This window comes from Protopterus annectens, chromosome 4.part0, assembly GCF_019279795.1.
Source record: "Protopterus annectens isolate FY-2018-M chromosome 4.part0, PAN1.0, whole genome shotgun sequence".
Classification (NCBI taxonomy): Eukaryota; Metazoa; Chordata; order Ceratodontiformes; family Protopteridae; genus Protopterus; species Protopterus annectens.
The window spans coordinates 1,060,920,001-1,060,933,344 of record NC_056733.1 but is presented as its reverse complement, the minus strand read 5'-3'; positions in this window follow the sequence as shown (position 1 = coordinate 1,060,933,344).

Genomic DNA, 13,344 nt, shown 5'->3' with positions numbered 1-13,344 from the left:
TGTCCACGGAGGCAAGGTGGGAAACCAAAGGTGAGGGAGCCAGTAAGTGGGAAAGACAAAATGTCAATAGTACGTTGTCTTGAGGCAACAGGGGTATGGAACTACCATCCCCACAGATGTCCTGAGAGGGAAGGATTTGGATGAGGCAGTCCCATGTACTTATGCAGTTACACACAGTGAGGCTAGGAGACAAGCATGTGGGTCTGGTATCCTGGGGGAGACCCAGGCAGATTGCATACTTGCAGCCAGGACTGATGAGGTGGTTACTTCAGGGAGTGATTTATGCTGGTAGCAGTGAGACTGAAGGTGAGCCACAGCTTCTTGTGGGTACCGATGGCCCCTTGGACAGAGTGACTGCAGAGGTAGAGGTGAATAGTAATACCCAGGCTGGCAGTGAGGCACCACTGTCAGAGGATGCCAGACTTCCTGTGGAAGGGGAGCTGGGAAGGGTTACAAGGAGAGAGTTGAGACAGGCTCAGCTCTCAGACCCTACATTGCAAGGCGTGAGGCAGGCAGCTAGGGAGGCACCTGATTCTCAAAGGATGGGGGAATCTGTATACTGGGACAAAGGGTTACTATACAGACAGTGGACCCCTGATGGAGGGCTAGAAGGTGAGACAGTACAGCAGTTGGTAGTGCCTATAGCCTACCATCTGGCGCTTCTAGCCATAGCCCATGATATTCCCTTTGCAGGTCATATGGGCATAAAACATACAAAAAGACGTATTATGCAGAAAGTACAGTTTTGTACCTACCATAAATGTAGATGTCCGAGAGGGATGCATCTGCAGTCCTTACAAATGGGTTGTCCTGTCGTCAGGCAGCCCTTCGGTCGGCTGGATTCCAAAGTCTGGGTCCGGCTTCGGCTGGTGTCGCACTTCACCCGACGTCATTGCGGCAGTTTTCGGGTATAAAGGCATCAGCCGACGCCATTTTCCTCAGTGTTTCTTGCCCCAGATGCCAGGTGCCCTCTTGGTAGGCTAAATTTGGATAAATGCCAAAGTTTCCAAATAATAGAGAGCAAACACACAAAATAAACATGTATGTACATATATACAAACAAATACACCATAATAGATCCCCCCCCAAGCTAGCTGAAGATTGGTAAGTACCCTAGGAGTACCTCAGAGGGGAAGGAGGGTGGGTAATCCTGACTGCAGATGCATCCCTCTCGGACATCTACATTTATGGTAGGTACAAAACTGTACTATGTCCTTCAAGGATGCATCTGCAGTCCTTACAAATGGGTAGAATACCATAGCTAAACCTAGGGGAGGAGGAAATGAGAATAGATTATGGTGTAGTCAGGATCCCTTGCAAAACAGCAGTGGCAAAGCCAGCGCGGGATCTAGAGTATAGAGGCAAGTTATAATGCTTGGCAAATGTATGCACGGAGGTCCAAGTAGCAGCCTCTATAATGTCCTTGGTAGCCACTCCTCGTAAGAAAGCTGTGGTAGTGGCTGTGGCCCTTGTGGAGTGAGGCCTGATGTTCTCTGGAGTTTTCTTTCCATGGTAGGAGTAACAAAATCTAATGCAATTTCCTATCCATTTGGAGATTGTCTGTTTAGAAATTGGTTTTCCTTCTTTTCCTGTTGCATAAGCTACCAGAAGCTGGTCAGATTTTCTATTGTTTTTTGTCCTGTCCAGGTAGTAGCGTAATTGCCTGTGTACATCCAAGGTATGTAAAAGCTTTTCTCCCCTGTTCTGTGGATTGGGGAAGAATGTAGGAAGGTGGATAGCCTGATTTAAAGAGACTCTGGATACCACCTTAGGCATAAATGTAGGATTTGTTCTCATGGACACTCTGTCTTGATGAAAGATCAGGAAGGGTTGTACTACCATTAATGCTTGTAGTTCAGAGACCCTTCTTGCTGAAGTTATTGCCAGCAGGAAGGCAGTCTTCCAGGATAAGTATTGCAAGTCTGCTGTAGCTGCTGGCTCGAAAGGAGGTAGAGTCAGTTTTCTAGTAGAAAGTTCAAGTCCCATGCTGGCAATGGAGGTTTCCTGGGGGGTTTTACATTTTTAATTCCCCTCAGAAATTGTCTGAGCAGAGGATGCGAGAAGACAGGAGGATCCAAGCTGTATTGTGCTGAAATAGCTGATGCATGTATCTTGATGGAGGAATAGGACAGGCCTGTGTGGTAGAGCTCAGCCAAGTACTCCAGGATGTTGGCTATGTTCACCAGTGTCACATCTTGCCCTTTTGCAGCGCTCCAGATGAGATATCTTTTCCATTTTGCTGCATAATTCTTTCTTGTTGAAGGTCTACGAGCCTCCAGGATTATGTCCTTAACCCTTTGGGATAAATTTGGGTTAATTTCTGTCATGTAATGTTCCAGGCAGTTAGTTGCAGAGTTTTTAGGCTTGGATGCAGAATGTTGTAATTGTTCTGTGTCAGCAGTAATGGGATCAGTGGTAGTTTCCATATTTGTTCCCTGGACATGCTCCTCAGTAGTGGGTACCAATGTTGTCTTGGCCAGTCTGGGGCTATCAGAATGATCCTCGGACGTTCCTCTTTGATCTTGAGAAGCACCTTGTGCATCAAAGGAAGTGGTGGGAATGCGTATGCTGTCATGCTTTTCCAACTGAAGGATAGGGAGTCCACTTTCCAAGCAAGTGGGTGGTAGGTCCTTGTGCAGAATTTCTTCAACTGGTGATTGTATGGGGATGCAAACAAGTCTATTTGTGGCAATCCCCATTTTCTTGTGATGGCTTTGAAGATGTCTGGATGCAGCATCCATTCGTGGGCATCTGTTATAGTTCTGCTTAATGTGTCTGCTAGAATGTTTTCCTTCCCTGGAACATAAATTGCCTGCAACTGAAGGTTGTAACCCAGAGCCACATCCCATAGGTCTAGTGCCAGCCGGCATAGGGGGTATGAGTGTGTGCCTCCCTGTTTGTTGATGTACCACATAACTGTGGTGTTGTCTGTCCTTATCAACAGCTGATCTTCGTGGAGAAGAGGACTGAATGCCTGGATTGCCAATTTTACTGCCATCATTTCTTTTAGATTTATGTGCAGATGCAGTTGGTCTTGAGTCCATAGGCCTTGAACGCACTTGTCCATCATGTGTGCCCCCCAACCGAGGTCTGAGGCATCTGTCGTGATAGCTTGTTTTGGATGACTTTTGCTGAAGGGCAGTCCTGTGTTTGATTGACAGGCCTGTGCCCACCATAAGAACTCTTGTTTCAGGCATGGGATCATTGGAATTTTGGTTTCCAGGCTGTGCTTGTGCTGAGACCACAAATTCTTTAGGTACCACTGTAGCTTTCTCATATGAAGCCTGGCATGAGGGACCAGAATTATGCAGGATGCCATGGAGCCTAGAGCTTGTAACACTTTTCTTGCAGTTAGATGGCTTTGCTTTGTTAATGTCAAAAAGTAGAGAGGAAGTTGTTCTTTCTTTTCTGCAGTTAGAAATGCCATTTGTTTGGATGTGTCCAGTTCTGCACCCAGAAAGGTTATTATTTGGGATGGAATCAGCCTTGACTTTTTTGAATTGACTGTGTATCCCAGGGCTTGTAGCAGGTAGATGACTCTTTGTAAGTCTTCTGTTAATTTGCTTTTGTTGTCCGCTTGTATCAGGCAGTCGTCCAGGTAGGGATAGATTTGGATCCCCTGAAGTCTGCAATGAGCGATTACTGATGCCAGGCATTTCGTGAACACTCTGGGCGCAGTAGATAAGCCAAAGGCAATGCTGAGAATTGATAATGCTCTGATCCTGCAAGAAATCTGAGGTATCTTCTGCAAATTGGTCTTATGGGGACGTGCAGGTATGCCTCCTTGAGATCTAGAGTTACCAGCCAAGACTCCTTGCCCAGCATGGGAAGAAGCTGCTGTAGAGTCAGCATTTTGAATTTTGGAACAATGAGGAATGTGTTTAGAGTGGACAGATCTAGAACAGGCCTCCATTTCTTTTCTTTTCTTGGTACCAGGAAGAGCCTGGAGTAAAATCCCTTCCCTTGCTCCATAGATGGTACCTTTTCCACAGCTCTCATTCTTAATAATTGAGATATTTGTTTTAGAGCTTCTGCCCTTTGAGTAGGTGGTAGGTTTGGCATTCCTCTCTTTCCTGGTAGAGTATGGAAATGGAACCTGTAACCTTGGTCTATAGTTTGCAAAATCCATTTTTCTCTTGTAATGCAGTGCCAGTTTTTAGAAAATAAGGTTAGCTTTCCGCCTAAGGGTGCTTCTAGTTGTTCCCTGGTAGGCGGTGTCACCGCCAAGTCACTGTGATTGAGTTGTTGTAGTGGTGGTGGCTGTGTCCGTGCCTCGTTGGTTGTTACCCTGCCACTGGCGACCCCTGTAGGCACCTCTGGGTTGGTTTCTGCCTCTAGAGCGCCTATTCCTGCCTCTTTGTGCCTTAGAGGGCTCCGGAAAGGACCAATTCTTGGAGGGCCAATTCCTGCTAAACCTTGGAGGTTGAACTTGTAAGAAATCTTTTACGGTTTGCACAGATTTTGCTTTCTCTTCCATCTTTTTGAGAACCTGCTGTGCGGGGGCACCAAATAAATTGACCTTGTCCATAGGTGCATCCAAAAGCTTAGATTTGATATGGTCTGGTAATACCTGTTCTTTCAACCATGCATGCCTCCTGATAACTGTGCCCGTCATGGCTGATCTAAAGGAAGCCTCCAGTGCATCATAGCCACATTTTAAAGAATGGTTACTAACCTGCTGAATGTTATGTAACCTTTCTTGAACATACTTTTTATCTAAAGATTCTTCAGAGGACAGCTTTTTAGTCAACTGGTCAAGCATAAACTCTTGATATTGAATCATATGAAATTGGCAATTCAAAGCTCTAGCTGACAAGGTAGCAGAGATGTAAACTTTTTTACCCCATCTCTCTAAGGACCTGGAATCCCTTTCAGAGGGGAGGGGGTTTTTAGAAGAAGTAGCTGCTACAGCTTTAGGGCCCTGGGAGATAGTCTCTGGATCTGCAAAAGGGGCCTTATATAAGTGGTGATGAGTGTCCGGGACCCTGTAGTACCTATCTGGTTTAGCAGGAGCAGGAGGTAAAGTATCAGGAGAAGTGCAAGCATCATTAAATGCATCATCAACAACAGATAGAACAGGAGGGATAGCTAAAGGCCTATGCTGTGGTAAGTGTAGAAAGGTCCTAAGCCTTTTTCTTGAGTCTGAGAAATCTTGGCCCTGCCACTGGAATTGTTCCCTCATAGCATGCAAGGTTTCCCCAAAGGAAAATTCCTCAGGAGGAGAGGCTGAAGGGATGGACTCCTCAGCATCGGAGTCTTCATAAGGAGAATAAGAAGCCTCAGGAGGATCAGAATGTTCTGAATCATCAGAAGAATCATCTGTGGCTACTGGCTCAGGGGGCTCTGCTCTAGGCCTCTTTTCTGGAGGAGGGAGAGAGGCCCTGTCTGGATGAGGCTGGGATCCACGGATTAAAGTGATGAGATCCTGTGCCAAAGAAAGCATATGGGAGCTGGTGCTGGGCCTGTGAGAGGGGGGCTTGGAAGTTTTGGCTGCTTTAGCCCTGGCAAAGGCCTTAATAGACATAGCTGGGGGAGGCCTAGCAGCTCCACGTGCAGGAGTAGAAATATCTAGTGGAATGGTGTCTGATAAATCCTGTGAAATCGCAACAGAAGGCTGGATTTCAGAAGCCATTTCTACCAGAATAGAGGAGGCTTCGGTAGAAGGCAAGTTGTCGGCAGAAGAAAGAACCGCTTGCTCGGTTTCGGCCGAAACTGAGACACTCGCGGATTGCTTGGCTGTGGTTTCAGCCGAAACCGCGGACCGCGAGTGTCGGTCCTTTTCTTTGCGTTTTTTAGTTATTTGAGTAGTCGGAGGATCCGACGGCATAATGTAGGCAAAATCGGAGCCGAAAATCTGCTCAGCAAAGTCCGAGCGACGTCTCAGCGTCCGCCGGTTAAAAGAAGCACAGGCAAGACAAGCTGCTACGTCGTGGTCTGGGCCTAAACAATGTATACAATAGGAGTGGAAATCTTTATGAGGTATTTGTTTCTCACAAGATAAACAGTTATTAACTTTCTCTGACATTGGCTGAGGCAAGAAAGAGTCCCCAACGGGGTACTTAGCTTTATAGAAGTCTTTGAAGTAGTATTCGGTAGAAGTAATCTCTGGATCTGACTGACCGGCACTTGCGAACAGCTTCTGCTTCGGGCGCCACGCGGCAAGAAAGACTGAGGAAAATGGCGTCGGCTGATGCCTTTATACCCGAAAACTGCCGCAATGATGTCGGGTGAAGTGCGACACCAGCCGAAGCCGGACCCAGACTTTGGAATCCGGCCGACCGAAGGGCTGCCTGACGACAGGACAACCCATTTGTAAGGACTGCAGATGCATCCTTGAAGGACATCTTCTATTGGCCTGGGAATTTCCAGAGATGTAACAAGGTACTGCAGGACCTGTGAGCAGTGCCAAAAGGTAGGCAAGGCAGGAGACAAGGTGAGAGCTCCTTTGATGCCTTTTCCTGTTATTGAGGAGCCATTTCAGAGGGTGGCTATGGATATTGTGGGTCCTCTGAGTACCTCAAGTTCCACAGGGAGAAAGTATATCCTAGTGGTAGTGGATTATGCTACACAGTACCCTGGGGCAGTGGCTTTGTCCTCCATTGAGGCAGAGAATGTGGCAAATGCTCTGTTAGATATTTTCATCAGGGTAGGTTTCCCAAAAGAGATACTGACTGACAGAGGTGCCAATTTCTTGTCAGACCTGCTGGCTTGTCTGTGGAAGTCCTGTGGGGTGAAGCACATGAAGACCACCCCCTACCATCCACAGACTAATGGTCTTGTTGAGAGGTTAAACTCTACAATCAAGTCCATGCTACGGGCATTTGCAGATCAGTTTAAGAGGGAGTGGGACAAATATTTGCCCCATCTGTTGTTTGCTTAAAGAGAGGTTCCCCAGGAATCCACAGGTTTTTCACCCTTTGAGTTGCTGTATGGGCATAGGGTGAGGGGACCTCTAGATTTAAGCAACCAAGTGCAACCCTACAAAAGGGCACAGCAAAAATGTAAAAATGAAGAAAGGCAACAATCAGGAACCTGAATCAAGGACCAACAATGAAAACCAAGAGAATTTATTCACAGACACGTCCACTGACTAAGATTTAATTTGAGATGAGTGGGAAGGTGAGTGTGAGTCTCACAAGTAGTCTGTTGTGGCATACGTCCTAATCCTCAGGATGAGGCTCAGGGAACTCATGGGTTTGGCCCAGGAGAACCCTGCAGAAGCTCAGCAACAGAAAAAGGTGTGGTATGACAGGAATTCTCAAGCTAGAGAGTATGCTGTGTGGCAGCAAGTAATGGTTCTCATTCCTGTCAGACACAACAAGCTGCAAGCAGCTTGGGAGGGACCCAACAAGGTGGTAAGAAAGGTAAGTGATGTTAACTACATGGTGGAAGTGCTAGGCAGACGGCAGGGGCACAAATTGTACCATGTTAACATGATGAAACCTTACCATGATAGGGAGGCCCTTGTGCTAAGCATTTGCAGTGGATTGTAGGAGGAGTCTGAGGGAGATCTGGGGAATGATCTCCTCAGTGAGGCTTGAGCTGACACCACAGTGGAAGGGATAGCAATGTCTCAGCAGCTATCTCCTACCCAGGTTCGAGAAATCAGAGCAGTGCTGCAGGAATTTGGGGACGTGTTCGCTGGGAAACCAGGATGCACCCACCTGGTGCAGCACTAGTTGGATACAGGACCCCAAAGGCCTATTAGGCAGGACCCTTTTAGTGTGCCTGAGAGAGTCAAACAGACTTTGAGGGAAGAGGTACAGGTGATGTTGGAACTAGGGGTGATTCAAGAGTCCAACAGTCCCTGGTTCTCGCCAGTGGTGTTGGTGCCAAAGAAGGATGGAAGCACCAGGTTCTGTGTGGATTACAGGAAATTAAATAGTCACACAGAGTCAGATGCTTACCCCATATGCCTACGACAGATGAGGCCCTAGAGCAGCTGGGTGGGGCTAAGTATCTTAAAACCATTGATCTTACCAAGGGTTACTGGCAGGTGCCCTTGACTCCCAGTGCTAGAGAGAAGTCAGCCGTTGCTCATAGGTTAATAAGTTGTTACTAGGCTATCTGCCCTAGGGCATTTATAAGCCTAGCCAGAGTGTATTTGGCTTTCACCACCCTTTTAGATTAGTTGACTGTGCCTCTGTATAGTAGGTCACAGAAGATAGCCCTTTTAAGGTTAGTTTACTGTGCCTCTGTCTAGTAGGGATACAGAAGAGATCCCAGGGGTAAACCTATGATCTCCCATCCACTCGTCAAGATTTCTCTTGAAGAGGGTCATTGAGGGGCTCTGCCTAACATGGATTGGGATTTTGTTCCAGAGTGAGGGGAGCCTCTGGGATATGAATCTGTCCCTCCAGCATGTCCTATTTATTTCTGTGCTGAGGTTTAAGTCCCTGGAGCGTGTAGCTCTAAGGGATTTGGATTTCCTGAGGTGGAGCATGTCTATTAATTCTGGTTTGGACATGGCTTTATACGTCAGGCACAGATCGCCTCTGAGTAGGCGGTAAGCAACTGAGTAGAGCTGGAGTTTCTTTAGCCTAACTGCGTAGGGCATCTGTTTGAGTCCCTTGATCCTCTTGATGAGGTACTTTTGGGGTCTTTCCAGTTGCTGCAGGTGTCGGGTAGGGTACTTCCCAAATGGGGAATTGTATTCAATTATGGGCCTGATGAGTGATGAGCAGAGGGGCACAATGACCTCTCTTGCTCTAGATGTGAACCCTTTTGTGATAAGGTGGGCTATATAGAAGGTTTTTCTAACCACTTTGGCAACGTGATTGTCAAAGGAGAGATTGCTATCTACTTGTGACTCCTTTTGGCTTGTATGAGTTCACAAAGATGCCCTTTGGGATGAAGAATGCCACAGTGACTTTCCAGAGGCTGGTAGGTAATATCCTAGCAGGAGGGTTTGCCCTTGCTTACCTAGATGATATTGCCATCTACAGCCATTCCTGGCCAGAGCACCTTCAGCATGCAAGGGAGGTGTTGGGCAAACTACAGAGGGCAAGGTTGACCATTACACCAAGCAAATGTCAGGTGGGTATGGCAGAGGTTACCTACCTAGGATATACAGTGGGGAGTGGAAAGATAAGGCCAGAACCTGCCAACGTGGAAGCTATTCAGGTATGGCCTGCACCTGTTACCAAAAAAGCAGGTGAGGGCATTCTTAGGGACAGCAGGGTACTACAGAAAGTTCATCCCCAGTTATAGTACCATAGCTGCTCCCCTCACAGACCTGACAAGGAAAAGCAGGCCAGTTAAGGTAGTGTGGACCCCAGCATATGAGCAGGCATTTCAGAAGCTTAAAGAAGCTTTGGGAGGACCCCCTGTGTAGCCAGCTCAGATTACGGCAAAGACTTTGTTGTGCAGGTTGATGCTTCAAACTATGGGGTGGGGGCTATACTTAGCCAGATTTCTTTTGAGGGACAAGAGCACCCAGTGGTTTATCTCAGCCATAGGCTCCAACCCAGGGAGGAATGCTATGCAGCTGTAGAAAAGGAATGTCTAGCCATAGTGTGGGCACTGCAAAAACTTCAGCCTTATCTGTATGGAAGAAAATTCACTGTAATGACAGATTACAACCCTCTAGCATGGTTAAACAGAGCCAGTCAGCAAAATCCCAAGTTGCTAATATGGAGCCTGGGGTTGCAAGCATATATGTCAGTGCAGCACCGCAGTGGGATTATCAATGCCAATGCAAATGGGCTATCAAGACAGGGAATGGGGTGAGGTACACCCAGATAGACCTAACCCTCTCAAGCGGCATTTCTCAAGGGTCACTTGAAAAACTAGCTTCAGTTCTCCAGGGGGGAATAAATGTGAAGATTGGGGAAAGATGGGCAAAGGCTGCCAGCACAGTCAAATAGAATTTGATACATAATTCTATCATTTGTATAAATAAATGTAAAATACAGGCTTGTGTTCTTAAATGAAAGAAAACACTGTAAAATGTGAACTTCAAGATTGTAGCAACATTGCCATCTGCTGTAAAGAAAACTAAGCCAAGCATTTCAAATGTTCTTTGAAGTAAAAAATATCTAAATAGTGGTGCCGAAGCGGCTGGCTGAAAACATTCTTTCTATTGACTTAACTTAAGGAATGATTGCTAGAGTGTACATGTGAAATGTCTTTTATTGTTGTAGTTTCCTGAGCAGGTGTTAGATTGCTAAATAATGCAGTTTGTTGGCCTGGGAACTCCAGACTAAGTGTCAAAATGATGTAATGTGTATACTGGGAAAACCTAAGTGTCAAAATGATGTAATTTGGGAGGGCCTAGCAAAGATGTTTGTTAGTGAGTTTAAAAACTATTGTTCAGAGAGAGACTGTGTGCATTTTGATCTAGATATCTCACTTATCAACACTCTGCCTGTTGTCTTATGTAAGTAGTTTCTTAGAAATGTTTTCTTGTAGTAATAGCTAGGAACTTAGAAGAAAGTTAAACAAATATTTTCTGTTATACCAGAACTTTTCTTTGTTTTAAGTTTCTGTGTGATCTCTGAACTCTTACTGTGGTGTAGTAGTATTATCTTGTGTTTTAATTATTTATTATTAAATATTTTAAAACCTTTACCTGTGGCTGGTTTGTGTAGAGATATGTAAGCTCTAGAGTACATTGCATATTTATAGAGTTTATTGTAATAAGCACTCTAATAAGCCTTAGACTGAATAGTCACATTACCAATCGGATAACAATATTGCAGAGTAATAATTGGACACCCTTTTAAGGGTCTTTGGGTAGCTGATAAGTATTAGCTGGTGGTGGCAGAAATTACTACTGTATAGTCTGCGCAAATGGGCACAGCTGGAGAATCTGTGTCAGCCTTTCCCAGGAGTGTCTGTGAAGTTGTATAAATACAAATCTCAAAGTGTGTGTGGTATGTCAGCTATCTGGGCAGGGACATGAAGCACTGGTGGGACAGAGGGTACTGGAGGTTAGCTTGCCAGCTAGGCTGGGATCTGGACCCTATAGTTGTGCCAGTGGGAAGTCTTATTGGGGACCTGGTGAGCAAGGGAGCAACCAGCCCCAGACTGACTGTGATCTCTGTGTGCACTTAAGGGAAATTGTGCTATACTGTGTGTATTTGTTATCCTTTCCTCTTATATGAGACACCCTCCTTGGTGTTAGTGGTTAGGATTGAGGCTCCATGATTTCTGGGCCAGGGCACGGTCATCACACATGTCATTATTTAGTGACTCCAGTCCTCCATGATTTGTCAGAAAACCACAAATTTTAAGAGAGACAGACCAAAACTATGAGGCTAAATCTGGACAGTTGAGAGGTATGTTAAACACATACACACCCCTTCCTACCTTCTCACACACACCAACACACACCCTCTCCTTCATACATCAACAAACAGCTGGTTTACATTCCATACACCCCCAACTCTCTCACATAGCAACACATACACACACACTTTCTCTTTCATGCAGAAATGAACAGGTAGTTTAAATTCCACACACATCCACCACTACTCTCTCACACAGTAACTAACACACACACACATGCGTGCACACTTTCTCCCTCATACAAACAGAAAGACTAGTTCAAATTACACATACATACACACACTTTCTCATACTGAAACTAACCCCACCACTAGTGTAAATTATAAACATGCAATTTATTTACCTTCTCTGTAAACAGAATGGCTATTTTAAATTGTGTGAGTGTGAAATAGGTTTACATCCATGTTAGCTTGCGAGCAATAATGCATGGCTTTCCTTAAAGGAGAAGACGCCACTTTAGCTTTTTCTCCTGAATCCTAGTCCCTCCCTGTCTTGTGCTATCCCTTCCACACAAACACTGTACTAAAGTGCATACAGTGAGTATGCCTCATGACGTCCCTGATCTTGCCCAAGACACAACCATCCACCATCCAAAATCTCCTCATTCTATTTTATGAGAAATCTGCTATTTCTGTGCACAGTGTGACAACTTACCTGCTATTTCTCCTGTCAGTCTTATTTTACTTCAGAGATTGCTACAGTGCTAACATGTTTCAGTGTGCTGCATGTGTACTTATGGACTATATGTTGCTTGTGTAAGATGTGACAACTTACCTACCATTTTTCTGTGTCGGCCTATTTTTTTTTTTCTATTATTATTGGCTGACAGGACATAAATAAACTGCTTGTACATTACGGGGGGGGGGGGTGTTAAGTGTGCAAGCAGTGACAACCTACCTGCCATTATTCCTTTCAAATCACATAAAGGGGTATGGTTTATTCAGAGTATAGCCCATACATTTACAGTGTGTGCACTGTTTGCGTTTACAATTTAACAACGTACCTGACATTTCTGATGTCAACCAAATTTTTTGTGGGTGCGTGGATGGGATTTTAATGTATGGTTTGTGCATTTACAGAACATTTTAACTTGGGTCTATATTATATAATTGAATAACAATGCCGAACGCTCTGAGTGAAAATGCCGAAACTTGAAGTTCCGTTATTGAGACTGCACTACAGTGAAGAGTGGGATATTTGCCCTTTCCTCACTGTAGTGCGATCTTGGATTTGGAATATCTATTTAGTGGGGGGTGTGGGGGGCAAAGCCTTCCACAATAAAGATTTGAGTTTCTGTATTTTCGCTCATTAGAGCGTTCAACATTGTTATTTTTCAGTTATATAATATAGACCCTTTTAACTCGATGGAGTTTGGCCATGATTTACATATAACTCATGTATTTTTGGGGTATGTACTGCTTGTGTTCACTTCATGACAACTTAATTTTTACTGTCAGTCTAAATTTATTTTAAAGAGGATTCAGACAGGGTTTCATGTACTGCTTGTGTTTTTATGGTAAATGCTAAACTCAGCACTTTTTTTGTAATAAAGCCATTTTAGGAAATCATTCAAGTTTTTGTTTTCGTTTATGGTAAATTTGTGTGTGTTCATGCAGGGACATTATCTGCAGTTTAATATTAAACCTAGCCTGAAAGAAATAAAGAGTTCCTGACAGGATTTTAGTACACTCATTGTGAGTTTCAGTATTCTTGTTGGTGTGTTGCTTGTATAAACTTTAGATAACTTACCCTCCAATCAATGAGCTTCGGCAATCCTAACCATATTTGATGCATCCTTCTCGGTCACAGAAAGGATACTTAGCCCACTCCTGCTGGTCCAATTTCTGCTGTTCCTAGAAATAAGTCATTACTTACCTCAGAGCCCTTGCTGTCTACACAGGGTAAATCTATGCCTCAGCCAATAGTGGGTGCAATTGCAGTGGCCATTTTCTGCTCCACAGACCTCTAATGTAGTTCCTCAGGTTACCATGAACTAAAGGGGTCAGTCGTGTCCTTTTCACCTGTGTCAAATAGACAAGGGAGAACCATCTTTAC